At 39.3% G+C, this 24,180-nt stretch overlaps 1 non-coding gene across 1 annotated transcript; it reads right to left on the bottom strand.

Moving 5' to 3' along the window:
* Positions 1–266: 266 nt before the first annotated feature.
* LOC139698203 (U1 spliceosomal RNA) lies at positions 267–429 on the bottom strand. Its single transcript, XR_011702881.1, has one exon. It is a non-coding gene; the product is annotated as a U1 spliceosomal RNA (small nuclear RNA).
* Between the last annotated feature and the right edge of the window lie 23,751 nt (positions 430–24,180).

The raw sequence follows: 24,180 nt of genomic DNA, 5'->3' as shown, positions 1-24,180 counted from the left end.
CCTGCGCGAACTTGTCTTTGAACTATGACGCTAATTCGAGGTTAGCTGCATATTTAGATCCAACCAAAGATTTCAACAGTGGACCTGTGAGAAGTCATTGCAAGTGTTTAATCATCACATGACATTCCGGTACCCGCACAGTTTCAGTCTGACAAATGCAGGGTTGAGATAGCGCTTATTCCTCCCGTCATGTACAAAATTGCCATTAGGAATACCAACATTAGTATTGATCCTTTCATTCGCTTCCTCTTAGTATACTCGTTATGAAGGGACGGCGCGAACGCAGTCCCTACTACCAAAAATTACGCGCCCGAGTTACCCACATTTGGGGCAATCGCAGGGTTCAGCCTACCCGGAGTGCAATGGGCAAGCCTCGTCCTGGGGGAACCACCTTGCGGATCATGGTAGGCCCCTACGCCAGGTAAGTATGAATTTTTTGCCGTCTTCAAGCGTACCCTTCAGTGTTTGCAAAAATTGTACTCGCGCTTTTCAAATATTGATCGCTAATATCTCTCTTTAACTTCATCAAAGAGAGTTTAAATTTAGTACGTCACTAATTAAGTATTATAATACGCTAAATGGTCATCGCATTTCATCTGCGTAAATGAATCATTGGCCCCGTCTGAGGTAGTCTCAAGTTTTTGCGGTCGGTTTTTACATGCAATATATGCAATCTCTTTTCTTGCCAATTATTTGATGCTTAAAGATTTGCGAATGTACACGTGTATCGATTGAAATAGCGTGTCTGCAAATTGAAATATTACACCTCATTTTCCAGGTAATATTAATAACTTAATGATTAAATCTCGTTACCTATGAAATAATTATTCGAATTATGTTAAATTAATGTATAGAAGTCTCTAATCCAATTAATAATTTTCTCATTGATTCCATAGAATTTAAGTGTAGCGCAAACAACTGACGCAAAACAAGCATGGTGTAAGACGAAGGTATGCAGGTAGAGGAGTTGTGGGATGAGAATCAATGCAAATAACATAGAGGTTATGCTGTTTCCCTGGAAAATAAAGGCTAAGGTTAACATTAAAATAAGAGACAAAACCTAGAGCAGGTGGAACAGTTTACGTATCTCGGAAGTATTTTGGACCAAAATGGTTAAATAGCAGGGACGTGAGGAGAAGAATTGCATTCGGCAAAGAGGTTCTCACAAGGAGTAGGGAATTGATGACAGGGACATTGAGTAAGGTTTTTAAGATATGCAGGTAGTTATGTACCGCGTGGAAACATGGTAAATGAAGCAGGAGGAGAGACAGGAGAGGCTTGCTGTGGAGTAAGATAGTAGTAGTAGTGTTTTTTTAGGAGAGACAAGACATTTATTCAGTAGTTGTGTCCATCCAAAACGTACCTTAAGGGGTAGATTTCCTAATAATAATGCAAATGTTATGCCATGTCTGAGGCAAGAAAGTGCATACTACTTTTAAGTACGACCTGACCGCCATTTTTGTTTCGAGCTAAAAAATTTGAAATTTGATCGAGGTCATTTACAAAATTAATATCCAGAAACTAGGTTCCAAAAATTGGCTCATTCTTTACCTTTAACGTGTTGGAGGATTAATGTGAGGAAAAAAGGTAAAAATTCAGTTCCTTGGAAAGATTAAGGAACATAAGGAAGTATGCGTATGGTCAAGGGACAAATTTTGTGGCCAAACAAAAATATAAGTCTCCATACGTACAGGACCCGTACAATAAGTATCGGGACTGGTTCGCTGTAGCCTCAACGGAGCGGTGGACGGGGGTCCGACCGGTCGGCTCGGTAGAGGGGTCCCCCACCACTCAGGCACACTTCAGTTCAGTCGCCTCCGGGCATGCGTTGAGGCAGGAGGTGGATTTTTGTGACGTGTGATTGTTTGTGGTGTCGTCGCGCCAGCATGGAGCGCAGCGTCGAGCAACGCTACGCTGTGAAGTTTTGCGTTCGGGAAATCCGCGTCGGACACCCTTGAACTCATTAAACAGGCCTGTGAGAATGATGCTTGAAGCCGCACAAGAGGTTTTGAGTGGCACAAAATGTTTAAGGAAGGGCGGGAGCTCGTCGAAGACCAGCACCGTGTCGGACGACCGCTCGAACCGATGCTCAGGTGGCCAAAGTGAAAAACGTTTTGGACTCTGACAGGCGTTTAACCATCGCCCTCATCAGTGAGGAGACCGGCCTTTCAGTCGGAATCGTCCACAGCATAGCAACAGAGGATCTTGCGATGAGGAAAGTGTGCGCGAAGCTGGTGCCGAAAGTCTTGAGCTAAGAACAAAAACAGACAGCAGCTGCTAACGAAATTCGGCGTGGCAACGTTGCCTCAACCCCACCCCTACAGTCCCGACCTGGCTCCACCTGACTTTTTCTTGTTTCCGCGAATAAAAAAGGAGCTCAAAGGATATCGGTTCGACTCCATCGGGGCGGTTCAAGCGTTGACGACAAAAGCTCTCAACAGTATTCCGGAAACCGACTTCCAGCGGGCTTTTGACGAGTGGCAGACGCGCCGAACTAATTGTATTGATGCAGGAGGAATTTATTTTGAAGATTATTAATTAATTGTAATGTAACTGCAATAAATTTTGATTTTTTGAACCAGTCCCGATACCTATTGTACGGACCCTGTATTTGAAAATGGCAAACGGAAATCTTCTTCTTGAAACTGTCGACCAGTTAAAGCTAGTAGGGTGGTAGCAGTTGGTGATAGGTCAGGCGATCGATAGCTGAACACTTAAAGTTAAGGCATATACATGCAGTGATACGTGTGTAACGTCCGTGATGTAATCATTTGGAAAATAAAAAAAGTCGAACACAGGTTTTCGCAACGTAGTATTGCCGACTACTGCTAAATGCTGCGTCTTTAGCAATGTTTTTCTTCACTGCTTCATCATCCATATTTTTTTTAAATGCTTCATGATGAGGAACAGTATTACTTCTGTTGATAATCATTGTTCCCGGAGATAAGCGCGAGAGCTCGGACGAAAATATTCCTGAAGACTCAGCAGCAACCGAAAGTCACCGAAACCAATTTGTTTGGTTCTCTTAATTTTCGAAAACAGGACACAACCATGGCCGTTTTACGGATCACGAATGCCGATATCGCGATGTTTTAATAAAATATCACCTTTGATGAATGCACCACTGGACGATATATAGAATATTGGGCATCTTGTAAGCCAGTATGTGGTACATAGTTCACGCATCTGGCAATGCTATTGCTGAGGGATGAATGTTATAACATTAAACCGCCGTAGCATTAGAAACAAAATATCGGAGATTGAACATATTTTCCTCAGTACAAACGCAGACATAGTAGTTGGAACGGAAAGTTGGCTCACGGAAGATATAGCAAACAAAGAGTTTTTTCCAAACGGTTTCACAATTTACAGAAGGGACAGACCGAATAGGTTGGGTGGGGCAGTATTCATTGCAGTAAAGTCACATCTTAGTAGCCAACGAGATGAATGCGACGTAGATGACATAGAAAGCGTTTGCTGCAACATTTAGGACTACAACGGCAGAAACCTATACGTGTGTTCATTTTATAGACCCCCAGACTCTAACACAGATGTTCTACACAAGCTCGACGAACAAATATCCACTATCAGCAGCAGACAAAGCAACAGTATTACTATAATCGCTGGTTACACAAATCTACCGTCAATTGACTGGGACAACTTCTGCGTAGGAAAATCTGCCAAAAACAGAGATTCATGCCAAGAACTGCTTCATATATTCACAAAACACACCTTAGAACAAATTGTTAAATCACCAACACGGGGCCAAAGCATACTTGATATCTTTGCGACTTCTATGCCCGAAATCATTACTAACATTGGAATAATAGACGGAATCAGTGACCATAAGGCTATTCTTGTAGAGTTAAAAACTCAGTTCGTCAAAATAAACAAAGAAAAGCGTAAAATATACCTATACAACAAGGCAAATTGTAACGGACTACGAGAATATTTTAAAATAAAATTACCAAAATTCAAGACAAAAACACTGACAACCAATACAGAGAACACTTGATTTATTTCTTAAATATTTTACGCGAAGGAATGAAGAGGTACATCCCGTCCAAACTCAAATGCGACATTAAGGAACCTAGATGGTACAACGGGGAAGTCAGATCGGCATTGAGAAGGCAAAGAAAGCTACAGTCAAATTTCAAAAAGAGTTTAAAAAGACACGATGTAGTTTATGTGAATACATCCAAACAGCAACTAAAAGACTGTCGCAGTAAGACGAAAGGTATTATGCGTACAGTACTACACTCTCTTAAATCTAAAATTCTAATCGAATATCTAGAGGAAAATCCAAAGTCATTCTGGTCCTATGTTAGGGAAATACAGGGTAAACGTCCAACTGTTCATTCTTTGAAGGCGGAAAATGGAGAAATTATTACAGATAGCGTGAAATAGGCAAATATTTTAAACCATTTTTTCCAGAGCGTCTACAATAAAAACAATAACGCACCAAACGATCCTCCACACCCACCCGGGGAACCCATGAGCGATCTTACACTGACCAAGCAGGGAATAGTACATCTGCTCCGTAGTATCAAAGCACACAAGGCACCTGGTCCGGAAGAAATACCTGCTAAAATATTATAGGAATTAGCTGAAGACATTGCCCCGTTTTTACATATTGTTTTTCTTAAATCGATAGAAGAAGGCTCAGTGCCTCGCGACTGGAAGCTAGCCCATATAACTCCCATCTATAAAGGCGGCGATAGGGATAAACCAACTAATTACCGACCCATTTCCTTAAAATCGATCTCTTGTAAAATATTGGAACACATTATTGTCACTAACATTATGAGATTTCTTGATAGTAGGAAAATACTAATCCACAACCAGCACGGGTTTAGGAAAAGTAGATCTTGCGAAACACAACTTGGTCTCTTCCTTCACGATATACTCAGATCGGGAGAAAACAACACACAAGGCGATGCAGTATTCCTGGATTTCAAAAAAGCCTTCGACAAAGTCCCACACAGTAAATTGTTACATAAACTTAAATACTATGGGATCAACGAGAAAATAATTAATTGGATTAGAGACTTCTTGTCAAACCGCAAACAAATAGTAGTCATAGATGGGTTGTGCTCAGCGGATAGAGATGTAACTTCGGGCATCCCCCAGGGAAGTGTAATAGGGCCTCTTCTGTTCTTAATATACATTAATGATTTAAGCACACCCGTTGGTAGCAATCTGAGGTTATTTGCTGACGACACGGTGGTATACAGGGAAATAAGGTGCCAACTAGATTGCGAGCTACTTTCTAGAGACTTGGACAATATCTCGGAATGGTGTAATAAATGGGGATTAACACTTAAGATAGTTAAAGGCGCAATTTCGAAATTTTGGAACAAAGGAAGCAACGAATAGGATATAAACTACGAAATAGAGGGTTCAGTACTGACTACGGCCAATCAAGTTAAATATTTGGGGGTTGTTCTGACACCACGCCTTTCATGGGGAGCACATATCAGGATAATATGCGGATCAGCTTTAAAGATACTTGGCTTCATAAAACGGGTGGTGGGGAAATGTCATGAAAAAGTTAGAGAGAGGTGTTATTTTGCTCTAGTAAGACCTCATTTGGAATACGCCGCAAGTATTTCGGATCCTTGGGAAAAAATGTGGCAAAAAGAATTAGATCGAGTCCAGAGAAAATCCGCTAGATTCGTTAAAAATTGTTATGATAAGAACACAAGTGTGGCAGGTCTCTGAGGGGAATTATGCTGGGAACCACTTGGAGTGCGGAGAGAACAAGCGAGGCTTAGGCTTTTAGAAAGGTTCAGAAAAAACGAGTTTAACTATAACACTGAAGGAATTCTAATGGCCCCACACTATACTATAGATAGATCAGACCACAAAGATAAAATAAGGGAGATAGATTCCAGAACAGATAGATAGAAATACTCATTCTTTCCCCGAAAAATCAGAAATCATAATGGAGAGAAACCGAAGTCACTTTGGAAATATTGAAAACATTGAATTTACAAGTCAGAGTAAAATTAAAAATTGCAAAGCTGTTAGGCATACTTTGAAGTGCATGTGTATGTCAGTGGTAGTTTGAGTGTTTGCATGTGTGTGGGGTGTAAGTGTTCTTGCATGAATGTATTATATGTTTTTTGTGGATGTATGAATTTATGGTTTTGCATGCGGTTTTTTTTCTTTTCTAAATTACGGGTGGTGTTCTAACACCCCCCGCCACACGCCCTTGCGGCGGCTGGCGGGGTATTGAGTAGATGTAGATGAAGGTCAGTTTGGTAGGTGATGACGGAGTTCACCCGACTGCGTGTGGAATTTACACGTCAGGGTAAGGGGACCAGCCCTTTCCCTGTGCCGGTTATGGTTTCCCAGGAAGATCTGGTACCCGAAAATTCACTTGCTTGCTTGGGTGGAGCTGCAGGTGCCCAGAGCGCCTTGCCCGGGAATCGAAACAGGGACCCTCCGGTCAGTAGTCCAACGCTCAACCCCTGGAATACCGCGACCCATAAATAAATAAATAAATATATATATATATATATAATGGGCTGACACAATATAACACAATTCTAATATAATAGCCACATTTAAAAGGACACTCGCACGGTAAATTGTTCGAGCTTTCGGCCCTCTCAGAGGCCTTCTTCAAGTGAGACTGAAAATATGCTGGAGAGTGGAAAGGGGTATGGGCGGGGAGGGGAGTTGTGGAGCAGGGAATTCTGGGAGGGAAATTAAAAATGGCGGTTAAGGGTGGGAATTTTGAAGGATCGGAAAGCTAATATGTAGGCGGATTCTCGAGTTCTCACCTCTATATTGGTGGCTGAATCAGGTAGGGATTCTAGGATGCTAAGAGAAAAACACTGGTCGAATGAAAGGTTGTGGGAATTGGCGTGTGAAGGGATAGGAAGAGAAGAGAGTGAGGCAGAATTGCAGGAGTACCGGTGATTATCCATTCCAATGGAAATGAGGTAATGCATTCGCCTATGTAAAAGGAAGTGCAATGTTTGCATTACAAAAAATAAATAATGTTTTTTGAGAGGCAATTAGCGTGGGAACGAGGTGAGGGGGCAATGAGGGGATGTAAGGAGAGGGGAGTAGGCCTAATAAGATGTAGTTTGAGTGTTTGCATGTGTGTGGGGTGTAAGTGTTCATGCATGAATGTATGCCATGTTTTTTTTGTGGATGTATGATTTTGTGGTTATTGCATGCGGTTTTTTTTCTTTTTGGCTTAAACTATGGCACTAAGGGCTCATGAGTCCTCCTCCCTTTTAACCCCCAGTCATTTCCCTCCCAAACCTCGACGAGAGGCGGGGGAGCTCAGATTACACTCTCTCTCTCTCCGTCTCCTAGGCGTCGGTGGCCCGGGCCCGTAAAGGATTCGGAGTCGGGTGAACATCCGAAGAGGGTCATGTTGGTGAAACTCGTCTGGGGTCATCCTACTATGTATGGACCGCCATTCATGAGTCCCTCCACCGAAACTAACGGCTTTCTAACCAACCCTCTTGGAAAGTTTTCATATGCGAAGAGGGTTTGACGGCGCGGCGGGAGGTGCTGAGTGACCTTTCACTTTTGGGTCTGGTGGGCGTGTGGCCTCTAGGCTGAGGTGAAATGGAGTCGAGCGAACGAACGCGTTGTTGTTCTCGAGTGTGAGAATATTTGCGAACTGTTGCGGATGGAACAATTGCGTGATAAATGAGGCATTAAGAAAAAAATTAAGTGGGGATAAATGGTGAAATGTAGCAAGGCGTGAGATAACTTGAGGACTGAATATTTGAAACCTTATCCCTCCGAGTTGAAAATGAGGCAGTGGGAAGAAATGCCCCACACCACACGGAGAGAACCAAAGACGTGTTTAGTCCCACGTAAATTTAAGACAAATACGAGGTCTGTCCAATAAATACGCGAACTGAGGCCATAAAAACTTTATTTTACAAAATTTAGTATGCATCGATTTTGTCCCCTCCAAAGTACTCTCCATTCGTCGTTACTATGCACTTATTTCATCTTCTTTTCCACTATTCAAAGCACTCTTGGAAGTCCTCGGCATTTAGGCTTTTTAGTTTTCTCGTCGTTTCTTGCTTTATTGTGTCCACATCTTCCCAGTGATGTCTCATCATCACATTTTTGCACTTTGGGAATAGGAAAAAGTTGCAGGGGGCAAGATCTGGCGAATAAGGAGGATGATCAAGGATGGTGATTGATTTTTTGCCATAAACTGGCGAACAATCAATGCTGAATGTGCAGGTGCATTGTCATGGCGAAGGATCCATCCATCATGTTCGGTTAAAATAGCACGACATTGCAGTAATTTCTTGATAACTTATACCGCACTTCACCAAAAACTTGATGTTGATTCGTTGCTCCGTGATTTCGTCAATTTATATTTTCGTTAAACAGTAAAATCAAGGACAACAGAAACTAACATAACTGGCACCATACGCACAGCTCGACGATCCGCCAAGCACAGACGGCTCATTGGGTCTCAGGCAACTACCGCCGCTAGTGGGCGGGGTTATAGTCCTAGTCATTGCCACCAGATTGCACCAGTTCGCGTGTTTATTGGGCAGACTACGTACATATACATCTACACAAGTACCCCAGGATTTACCTAAAAGGTGTATGGCATGGGAGTGAAAGGACCAGGTGGAAAGGGTAAGGGATAAAGGAAAGGAAGGGTGTTTAAATGGTAGAAAAAAGAGAGATGCACTCACTTAAAATCCTTCGAAAGATGTGCATGGTGATGTACACATTAAGTATAAAACGTATCTGTTGCAATTTTTTCCTGACGTGTGCGTGAAGTGCTGAATTCAGACCGTCGGTTGAAGTATTCGCTCGATCGCGGGTTACATTGGCATCGATAAGACGACCGTGCACACCATTATCACTGAAAATTTGGCAACGCGAAAGATCTGCGCTAAAATCAGCCGGATGGTCTTGATCGTCGACTGAGATGAGAGTCAAGTGACTTGCAAAGATCTGTAACGACATCGCGGCGATTCCCCAAACCCCTTACAGTCCCGACTTGGCACCAGTAGCCAATTTATTATTCTCAAAGGTATAATCCTCCCTCGAAGGACAATACCATAGGATCCTAAGTGCCTGAAAAGAAGCTTGTACGTGTAGCCTTAAGGACCTTACGGCATCCGCCGATCGGGGAGCCATCGAGTCGTGGAAAATCCGCTCTGGCAAAAGTGTGTCGACGCTCAAGGGATGTAATTTGAAGAATTTGAGGCATTTTAGAAAGATTTGAAATAAATCAATTTTTCCAAACCTTTTCCCGATACTTTTTTTTTTACAAATCATGCACACGTAAGCGTAAAAATTAGTTTCAAATCAGTGTTATGTTTACCCACTACTGGGAGAGTCTCTGCCCTAAGAAGGACAACACTCAAGAGAAATTTAACGGGTAGAATAATCAAGTAAAACTTTGGATGAGATTATTGAAGCAAGTAATGACATGTGTGAATGGGAGTCGATAGGTGTATGCAGACACGAATAAGTTAGCCGAAAGAAAGAATAAATGGGAATAATAATCAATCGGGGGTTCCATTCCCGCCTAGGTGGTTTTCCTCCACCTAGGGCTTGGGTGTATGCAGTTGTCAAATGGTTGTATCAAAGTCCGTTGTTAAGGTCGACGTAAAGGTTTTCGAACTAATGCAAAATAAATGCATACATAAATAAATCAGTCTATGATTGATGTTGATAGATGTTGGATTGGGACTCAACGGGTAGCTATGATGCAGAATTCCTCCGTCAGTTAAGATATTTTGAAAAGCCAGTGTTTTTGGGTTCTCGCGGGACCCCTACTTACCCCCCCGGCTTCTTTTTTTATTGGCCGGGGGGATTGCGGTTCAAATTGAGTTTCGTCCCCATCCCGCAGGGGTCATGCATGCTTTGGGTGAAATTCGGTCAGTCCGACAGCGGAATGAACATTTCTCAAAAATCTTTTCCTCTCGTATACCTTTGGAATGATTTTATCGCCTATAATTCGCAGGTAGACATCCGGAGTTTTATCTGATTCAGCTCTCCTCTCCGTTCCCTTCTCAGCTATCCCCTTTCACTTACGATGCATATGCATCCCAGACTTCACAGATCTCATTAACTGTTTCGTGTATTCCATATTTGGTTTTCCTGTGTTTATTCCCATCACTACTTTCTTTTAATAATGGAGGATGTTATGACTCGGGGCGAGGGGTCATCTACCTCTTCGATATTGGAAACCTCTTGGGTGTTACCGTGCCAACCACCGCCATGGTGTGTGGCAGGGGCGAATCAATTTTTTGTCAATTATTCATGATCCAACGTGCATTGATCGCTAGAAGCTTGAACATACAATTCGATAAATAGACGCTAGAACAATTTTAGTATATTTTTAGTATTTTTTAGTGGTTTTTAGTATTTTTAGTATTTTTAGTATGTTTAGTATTTTTAGTATTTTTAGTATTTTTAGTATTTTTAGTATTTTTAGTATTTTTAGTATTTTTAGTATTTTTTAGTGGTTTTTAGTATTTTTAGTATTTTTAGTATTTTTAGTATTTTTAGTATTTTTAGTATTTTTAGTATTTTTAGTATTTTTAGTATTTTTAGTATTTTTAGTATTTTTAGTATTTTTAGTATTTTTAGTATTTTTAGTATTTTTAGTATTTTTAGTATTTTTAGTATTTTTAGTATTTTTAGTATTTTTAGTATTTTTAGTATTTTTAGTATTTTTAGTATTTTTAGTATTTTTAGTATTTTTAGTATTTTTAGTATTTTTAGTATTTTTAGTATTTTTAGTATTTTTAGTATTTTTAGTATTTTTAGTATTTTTAGTATTTTTAGTATTTTTAGTATTTTTAGTATTTTTTAGTATTTTTTAGGATTTCTAGTATTTTTTGTATTTTTTAGTATTTTTTAGTATTTTTAGCATTTTTAAAATTTTTAGAATTTTTAGCATTTTTAGCATTTTTAGCATTTTTAGAATTTTTAGCATTTTTAGAATTTTTAGCATTTTTAGCATTTTTAGAATTTTTAGCATTTTTAGTATTGTTAGCATTTTTATTATTTTTAGTATTTTTTTAGTTTTTTAGTATTTTTAGTATTTTTTAGTATTTTTAGTATTTTTTAGTATTTTTTAGTATTTTTTTAGTATTTTTAGTATTTTTAGTATTTTTTAGTATTTTTAGTATTTTTTAGTATTTTTTAGTATTTTTTAAAGTATTTTTTAGTATTTTTAGTATTTTTAGTATTTTTTAGTATTTTTTACTATTTTTAGTATTTTTTACTATTTTTAGTATTTTTTAGTATTTTTTAGTATTTTTTAGTATTTTTTAGTATTTTTTAGTATTTTTTTAGTATTTTTTAGTATTTTTTAGTATTTTTTAGTATTTTTTAGTATTTTTAGTATTTTTTAGCATTTTTTATTATTTTTTAGTATTTTCTAGTATTTTTATAATTTTATAGTGTTTTATATTATTTTATAGTTTTTATAGTATTTTATGGTATTTTATGGTATTTTATGGTATTTTATGGTATTTTATGGTATTTTATGGTATTTTGTGGTATTTTGTGGTATCTTATAGTATTTTTTAGTACCAATTAAGCCACCACTGGGGTGTGTGGCAGGGGGTAAATATACATCAGACTAATTTTGACCTAAATATTTTTACCCCTACCATTACACTATTAGAGTCAAGGACTCCTTCCAACGGGAAATACGGGATGATAACTGTAGATCTTATATCTAAAAAGAATACCACCTGTACCCGCGGTGTCTGGGGAAAAAATAGTTTTACATTTATGCATGCATTTTACACTAATCGAATATGTTTTCTGGAGAATCACTTCCCGTATGCCAGAATAGGATGGAAATATCATCTTACGCAGTGCAATATAGAACACACTCTAAAACTCCTTTCTCTTTGCTGTCAACCTTCTCCCTTTCACCCTTCGTCCCTCTCCGCGTGAGTGATGCCTCACGCGGTCTCCCACGCGATTTTTGCCCCATCTTTCTTTCTGGTTCTGCATGACCTGTAATAGTATGACTGCAGTCTCTTATATAAGTGGTAGAGGATCATTTTTATACCCCCTATTTCAACATAATAGAAACACTCTCAAAGGGGATGGACTTAAAATTCACGGATAATCTGTGGATGTTTCTTTTTTCCCCTTCCTTCTCCGTACCTATTACACCCGGTGCTTGCAAACTCTCTGACCCTCCTTCCATCAAGAAACACTCTTGATTCTCATCCACTCTTTCCACATAAGTGTTATTAATATGACACACCTCTTTTATCCTAGCCTACCACATCGGTTCAGCCAATTCATAATCTTTCGTGAACAACTCATTCATTTCTCGCCCTATATCCTCAATGTTTAGCACAAAGACTTCTCAAGTACTCCATATACACATGATTTATTAAACATTTGAGCTTTTGATTGAAAGGATAAATTGAGCTTCTTACGGCCTCTATTTCCTTGCATCTTCCAAACAAAACAACCTGGCATCTGACAGCACAATAAACTCTTCTTTAATGCCACATACGGCCGTGTTTATAGTAGACCAGCTTCAAATAGTAAATGATAGTGTTTCAGGAATAAGCACAATCTGAAAGTGCACTTCTTCATTCATTTTTAAATTTATTTTGCATTAGCCCTAAAATAGCACTTCGACCTTTACATCGGACTTTGAACAATGATATAATATTTTGACAATCACATACACCCAAGCCCTTGGTGGAGGAAAAACAACCCAGGCGAGAATCGAGCCCGCGACCTCTGGGTTGGCAGACGAGGACTTTAACCCGGCGCAATCGGGGCCGACAATTGATGTAGCTTTTCCTTTACCTTTTGACCTTTTGTTATAAGAATCTGAACATAGCATCTCCTTAGACTGATTACATTAAGTAATATTTCCTTGAGCCGTAAAAGTTTTATTGCACCACTGCGAAATTAAAAAGGGTGGGGGATTGAGATTTGGGTGGTGATATATACGAGTAAAGTTAATCCTTCGTCAGTGATCAGGTATACATTTAACATGTTATTATAACGATCGCGTTTATTTGGGGGTATTCCTCGAATAGGTTTACAAGGAAATTAATCCTATACCAGGGTCCGTGTACGACAACTGACACTAAGATTCAAAGGAATCCCCAACTAACTGTGAAGTAAAATAAAAGTGGACCCAGGAAACCATTGGTCAAATGGGTAAAAAAAAGGACCGTATACGACAACTGACAACTACACACACACACAGTCGTACAGGTGCACCCAAAGTGAGAGTTTGTCCCTCGTCAGGGACCGGCTCTGGAGACCGAATAGATTTGCGAAGGAATTAATCCTGACGACAGGGACTTACTTGGGGGGAATAATTCACACACACACACACACAGCTACACACTCACTTAGGTATTACAGCAAAGCAATATCAACACTCGGGAATATGAAGTGGATAAAATACTGAATGGCCTGATGGTGTTGTATAAGACTTAAATTGGCAGGGAATGAAACCCTACAGTGAAAAGAAACCAACAGATGGAAAATAAAGCAGGAAGGAGAAAGAAAAACTAGGGAAACACGGTTGTGTTAAAAGCGGATACGCGTGCTTTGATCGCAGAGTGATCATCTTCAGCGCCCTGAAGGAAAAAACTACTGCAACGCAAAGAAGAATGTTTGCTTTAATTTGATGTGTCCTGACATCTCCCGCCACACGCCCTCTTACCGGCTTGTGGCCCATTGTGTACATGCAGGTGTCCATGTCTGCAAAACTAGCTTTTTCCAATACACCTTCTAACCTACCAACTAACTCAATACGAGGGTAGACTGAAAACTAATTCACACATGCTTGTACACCACAAACAAAATGACCTTCAGAAGCACTCTTGGTGGCTAATGGAAGTAACATTTCCCCTTTACACGCATGCGCAGGTTTGAGGTCGTTACATTCATCCAGTGTATTTTGAGAATCGGAAGTATGGAGACGTGTTCTAGGCGCCATTAGGAATGGACAGGAGAGGGATGAAGGGCGGAGAAAAATCCGGCGCTGGCATTAGCCTATAATTAAGGAAAGGTGCCAAGGAGTTCGCAGTTTAACGTTCCGTCTGACGGATGGCGTACCAATTCAAAGTGTTTTCCACAAAGTACCTCCCGAAAAGCAGGGATCAGGATACCACTGAAAAATATCTGCCGCCTCCAGGACTGGAATCCGGGCTCTTTTCGTAGAAGCCTGCACGTTAGCCACCGCACCATCCCAATCCCCTGGTTACAGGAGATACTGAGAAGTAATGGGATGCTGAAGACGTAAATGCAGCGGAGAATACTTGGAAAACGAATTACAGGGAGCAAAATGAAAGGAATTTTTGATGGAATTAAGGGAGATGAAAAGTATTCTGAGGCGAATAATGAATTAACGTCATATTTAGCATTGAGTTTATGGACATTTCGTGTCGTGTCAGTAAGGACTTAAACAAACAGTTGTATTAACCGAAACGCCAACCCTAACCCGGTAGACTAAATAAATAGAACTGCGCTCCCCTTCGAGGACTACCTGTGCGTCCCATCTTTGGACTGCGCCGGAAGCGGGTGGAAATGACGCAGTTGAAATATTACGCCCGTGATGGGTGGACGGACGTTGGGCCGTCGCTGTGGCGTGCTTAATGTTCCGGCCGCGCTACCGGTTGGGTCTGCATCATTTGCTCACGTGTGCCTACGCACAAATCTTCTCTCGGATTCCTTCGCGGACGTCCCCCGTGGGTCTTCGCAGCATCTTGGTGTCTTGACAAAAGCAAAACCTGTTTTCAATCAGACCAACCAAAGCGCGATACTTTTACGTGAGGATTCCGTGCTTTCACTTCTCCTCCTCCATTTACAAAACCCCGGGCCCTCTGAGAACACACGATCTGCTAGCGATTTTTTTTCACTCATTTCTTTCGCAATCCTCCCACTTTGCCGAACACCTCACGTCTGTGTAAATCATTCGCAGTCACACCGTTTGGAAGTGGACAGGTGGTATTTTGCGCGAGTTTGGTTCGACGCGTTATTTTGCCCGATTACATTCCAATTGTTCAATTATTTTGATTTGTTTTTTCGGTATGTTTGTTTTTGCACCAACCCTTTTCTTTTTTCCAAATCATCTCAGTACGGAAGCTAAAGAAGCACAGGAACCAAGATAATAAGAAATAGAGGGTTCAGTTCCAGCTAAGACCGATCAAGTTAAATATTTGGAGGTCATGAGAAATTTTAAAGAGAGGTGTTATTTTACTCTAGTTAGACCTCATTTGGAATATGCCGCAAGTATTTGGGATCCTTGGGAGAAAGTTTGGCGAAAAGAATTAGATAAGGTCCACAGAAAATCCCCCAGATTCGTTAGAAATTGTTATTATAAGGAGAGGAGTGTGACAGGTCTCTTAGGGGAATTAGGCTGGGAGCCACTTGAAATGCGAAGAGAACAAGCGAGACTGAGACTTTTAGAAAGGCTCAGAACAAACGAGTTTAACGATGACACTAAAGAAATTATTATGGCCTCACGCTACGAGTATTTAGGTCGGTCGTACAATAAGATTAGATAAGGTAAATTGATTCCAGTACAGATAGATACAAGTACTCATTCTCTACCCGGAATATCAGGAATCATCTAAAAAATATTAAATGCATTTAATTTACTAGTTAGGACAAGGTTAAACATTGCGTAGGCACAAGGTATATTCTTAGGTGCATATGTGTGGTAGTGGATACATGTACGTATTTGCACGCGTGTAAGTTATAAAGATTTTTGCGTGAATATATACGACTTTGTGCATGTAGATTGGAATGCATCTATGGGTTTTTCATGCGGTTTTATTCCTAATTACGGATGGTGCCCTAACACCCCCCCTGCCACTCGCCCTCGCGGCGGCTTGTGGGGTGCAATGCAGACGTAGAGGTAGAAGTTAATTTTAGATACGTAGATACATTTGGGACGATCAGAAGGTGTTCAATATCCCTATGCTTAAGGAGTAGAGCCCAAGAATTTTGCTCTAAGAATATTAGTTTGAGAGAGTAATAAATGCCTGCAGATTTCAAAAGTGTTGCAATATTTTGGGCCAATAAAATCACGCTGTGGAATTCGTGCATCTGTTTACATTTGGCTTCAGTATTTGCAAGAAGTAGCGTTATATCACCTGTTCCAAATAGGTTCTTATTTCTGTTTCAGGAGAATTGCTGTTTTTAACGTACTGGTGAACACTTTAGCCTGTTTTTGGACATACTATTGTCCGTCCCTGTTATCACCCGGCCGAATTCTTACTTGTCTATTTTATTCTCATTTCCTCCAGATTATACATTTCGCCCAAATAAAGATACGATACGATACAAATACGCGTTTACGGACAAGGGTGAGTTATTGTTGCCTGATTGCATGAAAAGGCCTTAGGATAATACAAAATTTGACTGCAGTCATTACAAATCCATTATGATGCTAATAAAGGTATGAGTTCTAAGAGGAAAGTCTGTGGAAAACATACACTGAGAGACAGAGATTTACCCACTTTCAAATTTATTGTTTATAATTACGTTCGCAAGTTTTGTGCATCCATTATGGCCGGACAAGTAGCAGGCGAGGCGTTCCATGCAAGTGTTCTCAATTTCGCTTGCGTGCGCCGATCTGCGGAGGATATTTATGGCATATGGCACTCAATGTCAATTATATGCCCCATTGGCTACCATCGTAATACGAGGGTAGGCTGAAAACTAATGCACTCATGCTTGTAGACCACAACCTTCAGAAGCACTCCTGGTGGCATGTGGAAGGGACAATCCTCCTCAATACACACGCGCTGGTCTTTACATGCGTGTTAAGGGGGGATGTTTTTTCCACATGCCATCAAGAGTGCTTCTGAAGGTCATTTAGTTTGTGGTCTACAAGCATGTTTGCATTAATTTTCAGCCTATCCTCGTAAATAATGGTAACCTACCAACCTGAAAACGAATTCATCACATTTGATCGCAGTGACATACTTAACTGATGACTTCCTAAAGGCCGTTTTACGCCAAGCTATTTCAGCACTGGAATCAGGACACTTTAAAAACGTATAATGTGTGAAAAAAAAGGGCAATAGAGTTCGACAAATGAGTTGAATTCGATATTCAGTTCTGAAAACAGAAATAAGCGTACGAGTTATTTTCTATCCAATTCTTGAATTCGACTACGTATCCCATGATGAGAAGAGGCGGATCGAGAGACTACTGGTTTGTGGCGCTGGAATCTGCATTGTCTTTGTAGGATTGCATATCTTTATGTCTCCGAAAAAATATGCTCGTGGAATAGAAAACCCTAACGATATGGGAATATAAAAACCGGGAGTACCATATAATGCCAAGAAATACTTTCTGCAAGGAGCAGTATATACTGCTTTAGAAATTAACTGCTCGGAAATTCCGGAACTATTCCTTTTAGTTCTCCTGGGGGTTCAATCTTTTGACCAGATTTTTCTTTTTTTACTTTCGGGATTATAAACGCTTAACAATTAAAAATTCCCTAATATGGCGACTGTTTTCCCTTCAGAACTATGGACAGAATCTGACATGATGGCTACTTAATGCTTATTTGAGTTCAAACGTAGACTGCCCTCGACTGAGACAGCAATGAGCTTCCGCGTGTAAAAAAACGAACGTCAACAGCAACTCAGCTTTTTGCATGAGTGTGTGTGCGCTGCTGTGGGTGTAGTTTTCCATGTTGTTGTTTTGGCATGTGATATTGTTCTTTTTGACGGGTGGTGACCTAACATTCCCCGCCACACGGCCTTGCGGCGGCTTGCATGGGCAATATCATGTAGATGAGATGAAACTGGAGAGCTTCGACATGGCGTCCACGCAAAGTAGAGTGAGAAAGAGGAATTGATTTGTTGGATCTCATGGAAGTGGCAGAAAAAAACTTGTGTCCGAAGACAGAAATACTGTAAAACAAATGGATGTAGTGCGCAGTACTACACAGAGATTTCTCTGAAAAAAGCACTTCAGTATGGTGCATAAATTTACAGAGATGGTTCATAACCAACCTATATGCTAACCGATACGATATGTTATGAATTAGAACGAACATATCCCGTCATCGTCCCTGAATTTATGAGAGGTTAACCATATTGAAATGAAATTAAATTATTGACTTAGTAATTCCACACACATTATTTAAAATCACGACCCAGGTTTCGACGTTGAACGCCATCATCAGGTAGGTGGTCCTCCATCGTGTGGCTTGCTGCCTCTGCGGCAGCTTTTTCTTTCAGAGTTCGCCTTGTTGGGCTTACGCTCTGTTTCCTATTATTTATTTCCCCATTTTTCTGGTAAACTATTCCAGATTCGTAATTATTTGTCTTACTTTATGATATGTCTAACAGTGCAACAGTTTAATACGTTGTTTGGTATCTTGTATTTGTCATATGGACCTTTTTCATTCCATGGTGCTGTTGCTATCATCTATTAAATTGTCAAAATATTTTTTACTCTGCCTCAATAGTAATTCATCCAGTTTTTCTATACTGACACTCATGGATACTACCTCGTTCTTTTCCCATGGGGGAAGTCCAAATGCCAGTCTGTTTTCCTTTCTTTGCTGTTTATTTTTTCCATCGTTAGTTTATTAACCAACCCTACCCACGCAGGTACTGCGCATGTCATTACCGGTCTTATTAATGTCGTGTATATCAGTATCTTTGTTTCATGAGGGGTGCCGTTTTTCCTAAGGATTACACCCAATGCGATCCTTAGGAAAATCTTATTGCGATCCTATGGACGCTGCTTTTTCTCGGACCTTTTTGGAATGTTCTTTAAAATTCAGTCTCTGGTCTATGGCTACTCCTAAATAGGTAGCGCTGTCGCTCCATGCAATAGGCTGCTTTTTATTCTAATGCAGCCGTAGGCTTGTTTAGGTGTTTTCGGTTGAGTAAATAAAATAAATGGCTTTGGTGTTTATATCCATTCTTCACTACCTGTACCATTTTACTATCTCAGCCAGTGCATCATAGAAGCAAACTTGTTATACACACCTTCTGATCGAGGGAGGGGGGTTGGTCAGAGAGGGGGGATATGGGAGGGTGAAGGGGTGAAAAGGTTAAAATATAGGACTCATTTCGAAATTTCCAAATACTCCAAAGCTTAAGAGCCTTTGAAGTGTTTGGAATCACAAAGTCAATAATTTCATTCCGTTTTAATATGTTATGCAAATTCCATAAAGTTACACCGGAGACAACACATTTTTTTTAGAGGTTAACCATATTCCAGACAACAACATTATGAAGGAACAAAGGATTTTTTTATATATTCCGATTTTGTCTTAGTAAGGAATTTCTGCCCTGAAAATTATGAATAATTTTGAAAAGGTTCATCGCAAAAGTTAACTGAATTTTGAATATTTCTACTTTTTTATTCCACTTTTTATGCCGCTTTTTAATTACACTTTTTAATTCCACATTTTTATTCATTAGTATGCCAAAATTCCAATTATATATCAATACTTATTTGTGAACTTCCATCTATACGTAAATATACGACTATAATTAATTTTTATAAGGGCATTCCTTTGGAGGGATGAAAAAATATAATTTTTCTACGCCGAACCTGTAAAATTCATTAGATTATTTTCGATACTTTTTAATATTTTGGGCAAGCGTTCCATGAAACCAACTCTTTTGAATGTTCACGCCTTTTTCTCTTCCACACACTTTCTAAATTCCTACCCATAAAAAATATACGTATTCGACCAGTCATTCCCTTCCGAGGCTCATTTTCCTGCCAACCAATCTCGCAAGGGAGTCAAATTTCTTCCCCGTCCAATCTCTCTTCCCCGAGAGGTTTTTAACGTCTCCCTCCTCCAATAAGGAAGAGTTGACGGCACAGCCCAACCAATGCCTCCGAGCCTATACCTTCACCAACGAGGGGCAACTCCGCCATATTTCACCTGTGTCGCTGCCGATGATTTTCCCAAGGAGGGCAAACAATGAGTGAACGTTTTTTAATCAAATGCCCGGCCATGAGACAGTCGATTACCAGCAGGATTGAAACTTATATTTCCTCTGTTTCAATATCTCTCGGTTAGTCGAGTGTGGCAAATTTCGTAATGTCCACAACCCAAAACATTGGATTTATTTAAAAATCCAATGCGCAAGAGACAACGATCCAGCACTGACCGAGTCCATCGCCGACGTGTTGTATTCCAGCAATTCAGGATGAAAGCCTCTCGGAGTAAACAACTATTCTTTGAAGTTTCCCATTTATAATCTCACCAATAAGTTGGCACATTCTCTAATTTTGCTATAGAAACAGATTAGGCGGATGCAGGCGATCCAAAATGGACATCAAGTATTGAAAAAATCTGAATTTTGATGTACGTATTTTGCGATCACTCGTTGATCGGGTTATTAGATCGAGAATTTTTCCTCACAATAGCTTTCGAAACCTATGATAAATACATTAACGATAAAAAAATGTTCTATTCTGAATAAAACAATTGTTAATTGGACCACCTTACCTGCAAAACTATTCGAGCCCTTTCCGAACTGAGTGCATACTTTTAAGAAAAGATGTAAGGAATTTATGTAATAATTTGATTGTTGTGTGGTGTAAAGTTATGTGTAACAACTCAGCTTTTTAATTTATCTTTTTTTCTTGTTGATTGATTGATGTTAATAATATGGGGATTTGCTCGTTTTGTGTTAGAGATTTGTGTTTGGAAGTTTCCTTTAAGGGTACTTCTGTTCTACTGACTGATTTTATCTATTATCTTTTGTGATATCTTGTGTGCCACCTGACACTGTCTATCTGCACATGTAAAATTTAATAATAATAATAAATTGATACTCCAAGAAATTGATACCGATATGAACAAAACATAACTTTGTAAAACTAAATTATAGCGACAAAACGACCCACAAACAAAAGTAGGGTAGCGTCTGATAAAAAAGTTGCCAAAAACATATATATCTATATCTAATAATACATAAGTAGTCATCCCAAGTGTTAAACTTTCTCCATGAGAATTATGGGAGAAGGATTTCTGTTCAATGGCCAAACAAGGTATCGTTATTCTATTTCATCAATTACGAAAGATTAATTATTAGCAGGATAGATATGAGTATGAATTACTAATCTAAGTAATGACTCTGCTTACTAGTAAAGTATCCTAACTCCCTCATTACTCATCACACGTTGTTTTTAATTGTGGAATCATTGGCAGTACATAATGATGAGGGTATTACCGGAGAAGGTGAATTTGAAAATACACAACTGCCAGAAAAATGCCATAAAATGTTTTCAAGTGTAATGGACGACTTTAAAAACATCAATCTAGCAACAAATCGCGTCGTTTACGTTCGCTTTGTTCTGGGAACGCATTTTGATTTATTAGCGAATTCAAATGCTCGTGACGTCACGATGAACATTGCAAAAAACAATAGAACGTATATTTAAAAACTTTCGTAACTTTTTCCGGTACTTAATACGGCAGCATAAAAAACGTATGTCGAAAAAAAACAGTTGACCAGTATAATATCTGACAGCTGAAAATAATATATTTGCTTCTGAATACATTTGTAAAATGAATCGGTAGATCCCTTGATCTTAAAATTAATTCACAATCAGAATCCACCGAAGTCGTTACGATTTAATTACATTATATTTACATGCTGAAATTTTTCACCAGCCCCCATTGTTTATAGGTTAATATTTGATATAAAATTGCACCTAATAGCTGTGTTTACGTTAAGCATTTCAAACTTAAAAATATATCGGTCAAAGCCAATCAAAATGACTGTTGAACACCGGCAGACAATGATTAATTATGATGCAATTTCTACATTCTTGCTCATATTGACGAGCCTTTCAAATGAATACTGTACAAGGCGTACTTATAAGACGTGCTACATGGAAAGGCCCAGAAGTACCCTGTCTGATCTAGAGATGGTGATAGTTGTTTGTAAAATATCAATATATTAGAAAGTACGCAATCTATAAAGCATATGTTTCAAGTTTGAAGACGCCACGCTGTTCAGTATTTGTTTGATAGCCATCAATAGTGAACATTTTCAATGAATTTGTGAAAATGGAAAAAATGGGTCATGGTTATGTGATACAATACTTTAATTTAAAAGGCCTCAGCCCAACCAATATAAAAGCTGAACTGGATTCTACTCTGGGTGAGTCTGCTCCTTCGTTTACAACAGTAAAATATTGGGTAGCAGAGTTTAAACGAGGCCGTACGAGCTGTCAAGACGAGCATCGCATTGGTCGACCACATGAGGCGACGACTCCAGAAACGGTGAAGAAAATCCACAAAGTGATCCTGGGTGATCGTTGACTGAAAGTGCGCGAGTTAGCAGAAAAAAATATGAACGACGAGTATTATGCGCAATTATTACAGCCTTTGAGCAAAGAAATCAAGGAAAAGCGGCCGCATTGGCCCAACAAGAAAGTGTTGTTTCATATAGGCAATGCACCAGCTAACAAATCCGTTATTGCAATGGCCAAAAGTCATGAATTAAAGTTTGAATTGCTACCTCATGCACCCTATACGCCAGATTTAGCCCCATCGGATTATTTTCTGTTCGCAAACATGAAAAAATGGCTTGGTGGTAAAATATTTTCCAACCGTGAAAAAGTGATGTCGGCTGTTAATGGTTATTTTGAGGAACAAGACAGTTTTTATTATAAAATGTGTATCGAACGTATTGAACATCGTAGGGAAAAGTGTTTATAACTGAGAGGAGGTGATTTTGAAAAATAAATATATTTTTTCCAAAATTTTTGTGTTTTCTTTGTTGGGTCGGGTACTTTTGGGATTTCCCGTACATTGACTATACGCACGTCCTCGTACTTGCTATAGCGATTATTGGGGACGGATGGGTAACATTTGGCTGGGCGTTAAACATCTGGTAAACGAAAAACACGGAAGGGGTAATCAAGGAAATCGACATTCGTTTCCCTGAGATACGTCTGACTAGGTCAACCTTCCTCCCTTTTCCATTGCCATAAATACGTAAAATAATGAAAATAATTTAGATAATGTTAATAGCGGGGACATGCACCATGGAATCTAGTAAGTGTGAAATACGTCTCGTAATGCATGCGAGATGAGCTGCTAGTAACGAGAAGAAAGTCGTAATAAAGGTAATGAAATAAACCCTTTTACAGAACTTAGTGTCATGATAATCGTAATTCCGTAGTAATTGTATTTAGGGGGGGTATTTACCAATAGCTGAGGTCATTTTCGCCGTAAAGGGTGGACAGGAAAGAATAAAGGGTGGAGAGAAACCCGGCGTCGGCATTAGCCAACTCTTAATGAAAGGCGCCAAGGGGTCCGCAGCTTAACGTCCCATCTGACAGACGGCGTGGGATACCACTGAAATCGTAATTCCGTGATCCTGATTCTCATCTCATGCTCCGCCTCAAATATTACAAAATGTTCACTTTGAAAAGGGGAGTGCACGAGAAAATTGATTCAAATCATTCAAACTACTTTCAAACCGAAAGACAAATCAGTATTTGAAAGAAAGAAAGAATCATTTAAAAATCTCAATCTGCCTCAAATCTAAATCCGAAAGCGAATATCGCCATATTTAATTTTTCTATGATTACTAGTTCCTTTCAACTGGCGTGGCCCACCATCAACGAAAGACCATTTTCGAAATGGATTATTTAACCATCTAAAAATTCGTTTTATAGCCGCATAATAAAAACGCATAGTTGGTTATCTTCCGATGAAATTTCTCGTTCGGAATTTCAGCGATGAGATGCTAAATATTCAATTGTTCCTGGCTCAACCTTGTGGAAATTCATTTTAATGAAATTAAGAATACAAAGTAACTTTCCACTGTCCTTTATTAGCGTACAACTGGTTTCAACGCTCAAGCGTCATCATCAAACTTTAAAATTAACATTTTAACATAATTAATCTGTGATCACGAAGAAATGAAATGTGAAATCACTTATTTATCTACATGTCATACTTGTGCTGCAGAATATTTCAATGAAAAGAGCGATTTAATATGTTATTCCTTAAATCCTTTAAAGATATAACAAAATGAGAACGTATCACTGCTGGGCAACGACTGCGACGAATAGCACGAGTCTCCAGTTTTGTTAACCTTAAAGTAATTAGGTCAGCCTGTCGTGGTCAACTCTACCCTAACTTTCAGAGTGTATCGCTGCAGCTAGTCCCACTTGAAAATTAGGTTTCATCCAGTAAAAAATGTA

The sequence above is a fragment of the Hetaerina americana genome, unplaced genomic scaffold (assembly GCF_022747635.1).
Source record: "Hetaerina americana unplaced genomic scaffold, ioHetAmer1.1.p SCAF_8, whole genome shotgun sequence".
NCBI classification, from domain to species: domain Eukaryota; kingdom Metazoa; phylum Arthropoda; class Insecta; order Odonata; family Calopterygidae; genus Hetaerina; species Hetaerina americana.
Note: the sequence above shows the minus strand (reverse complement) of the source record. Positions and strands in the feature narration are given on the sequence as shown.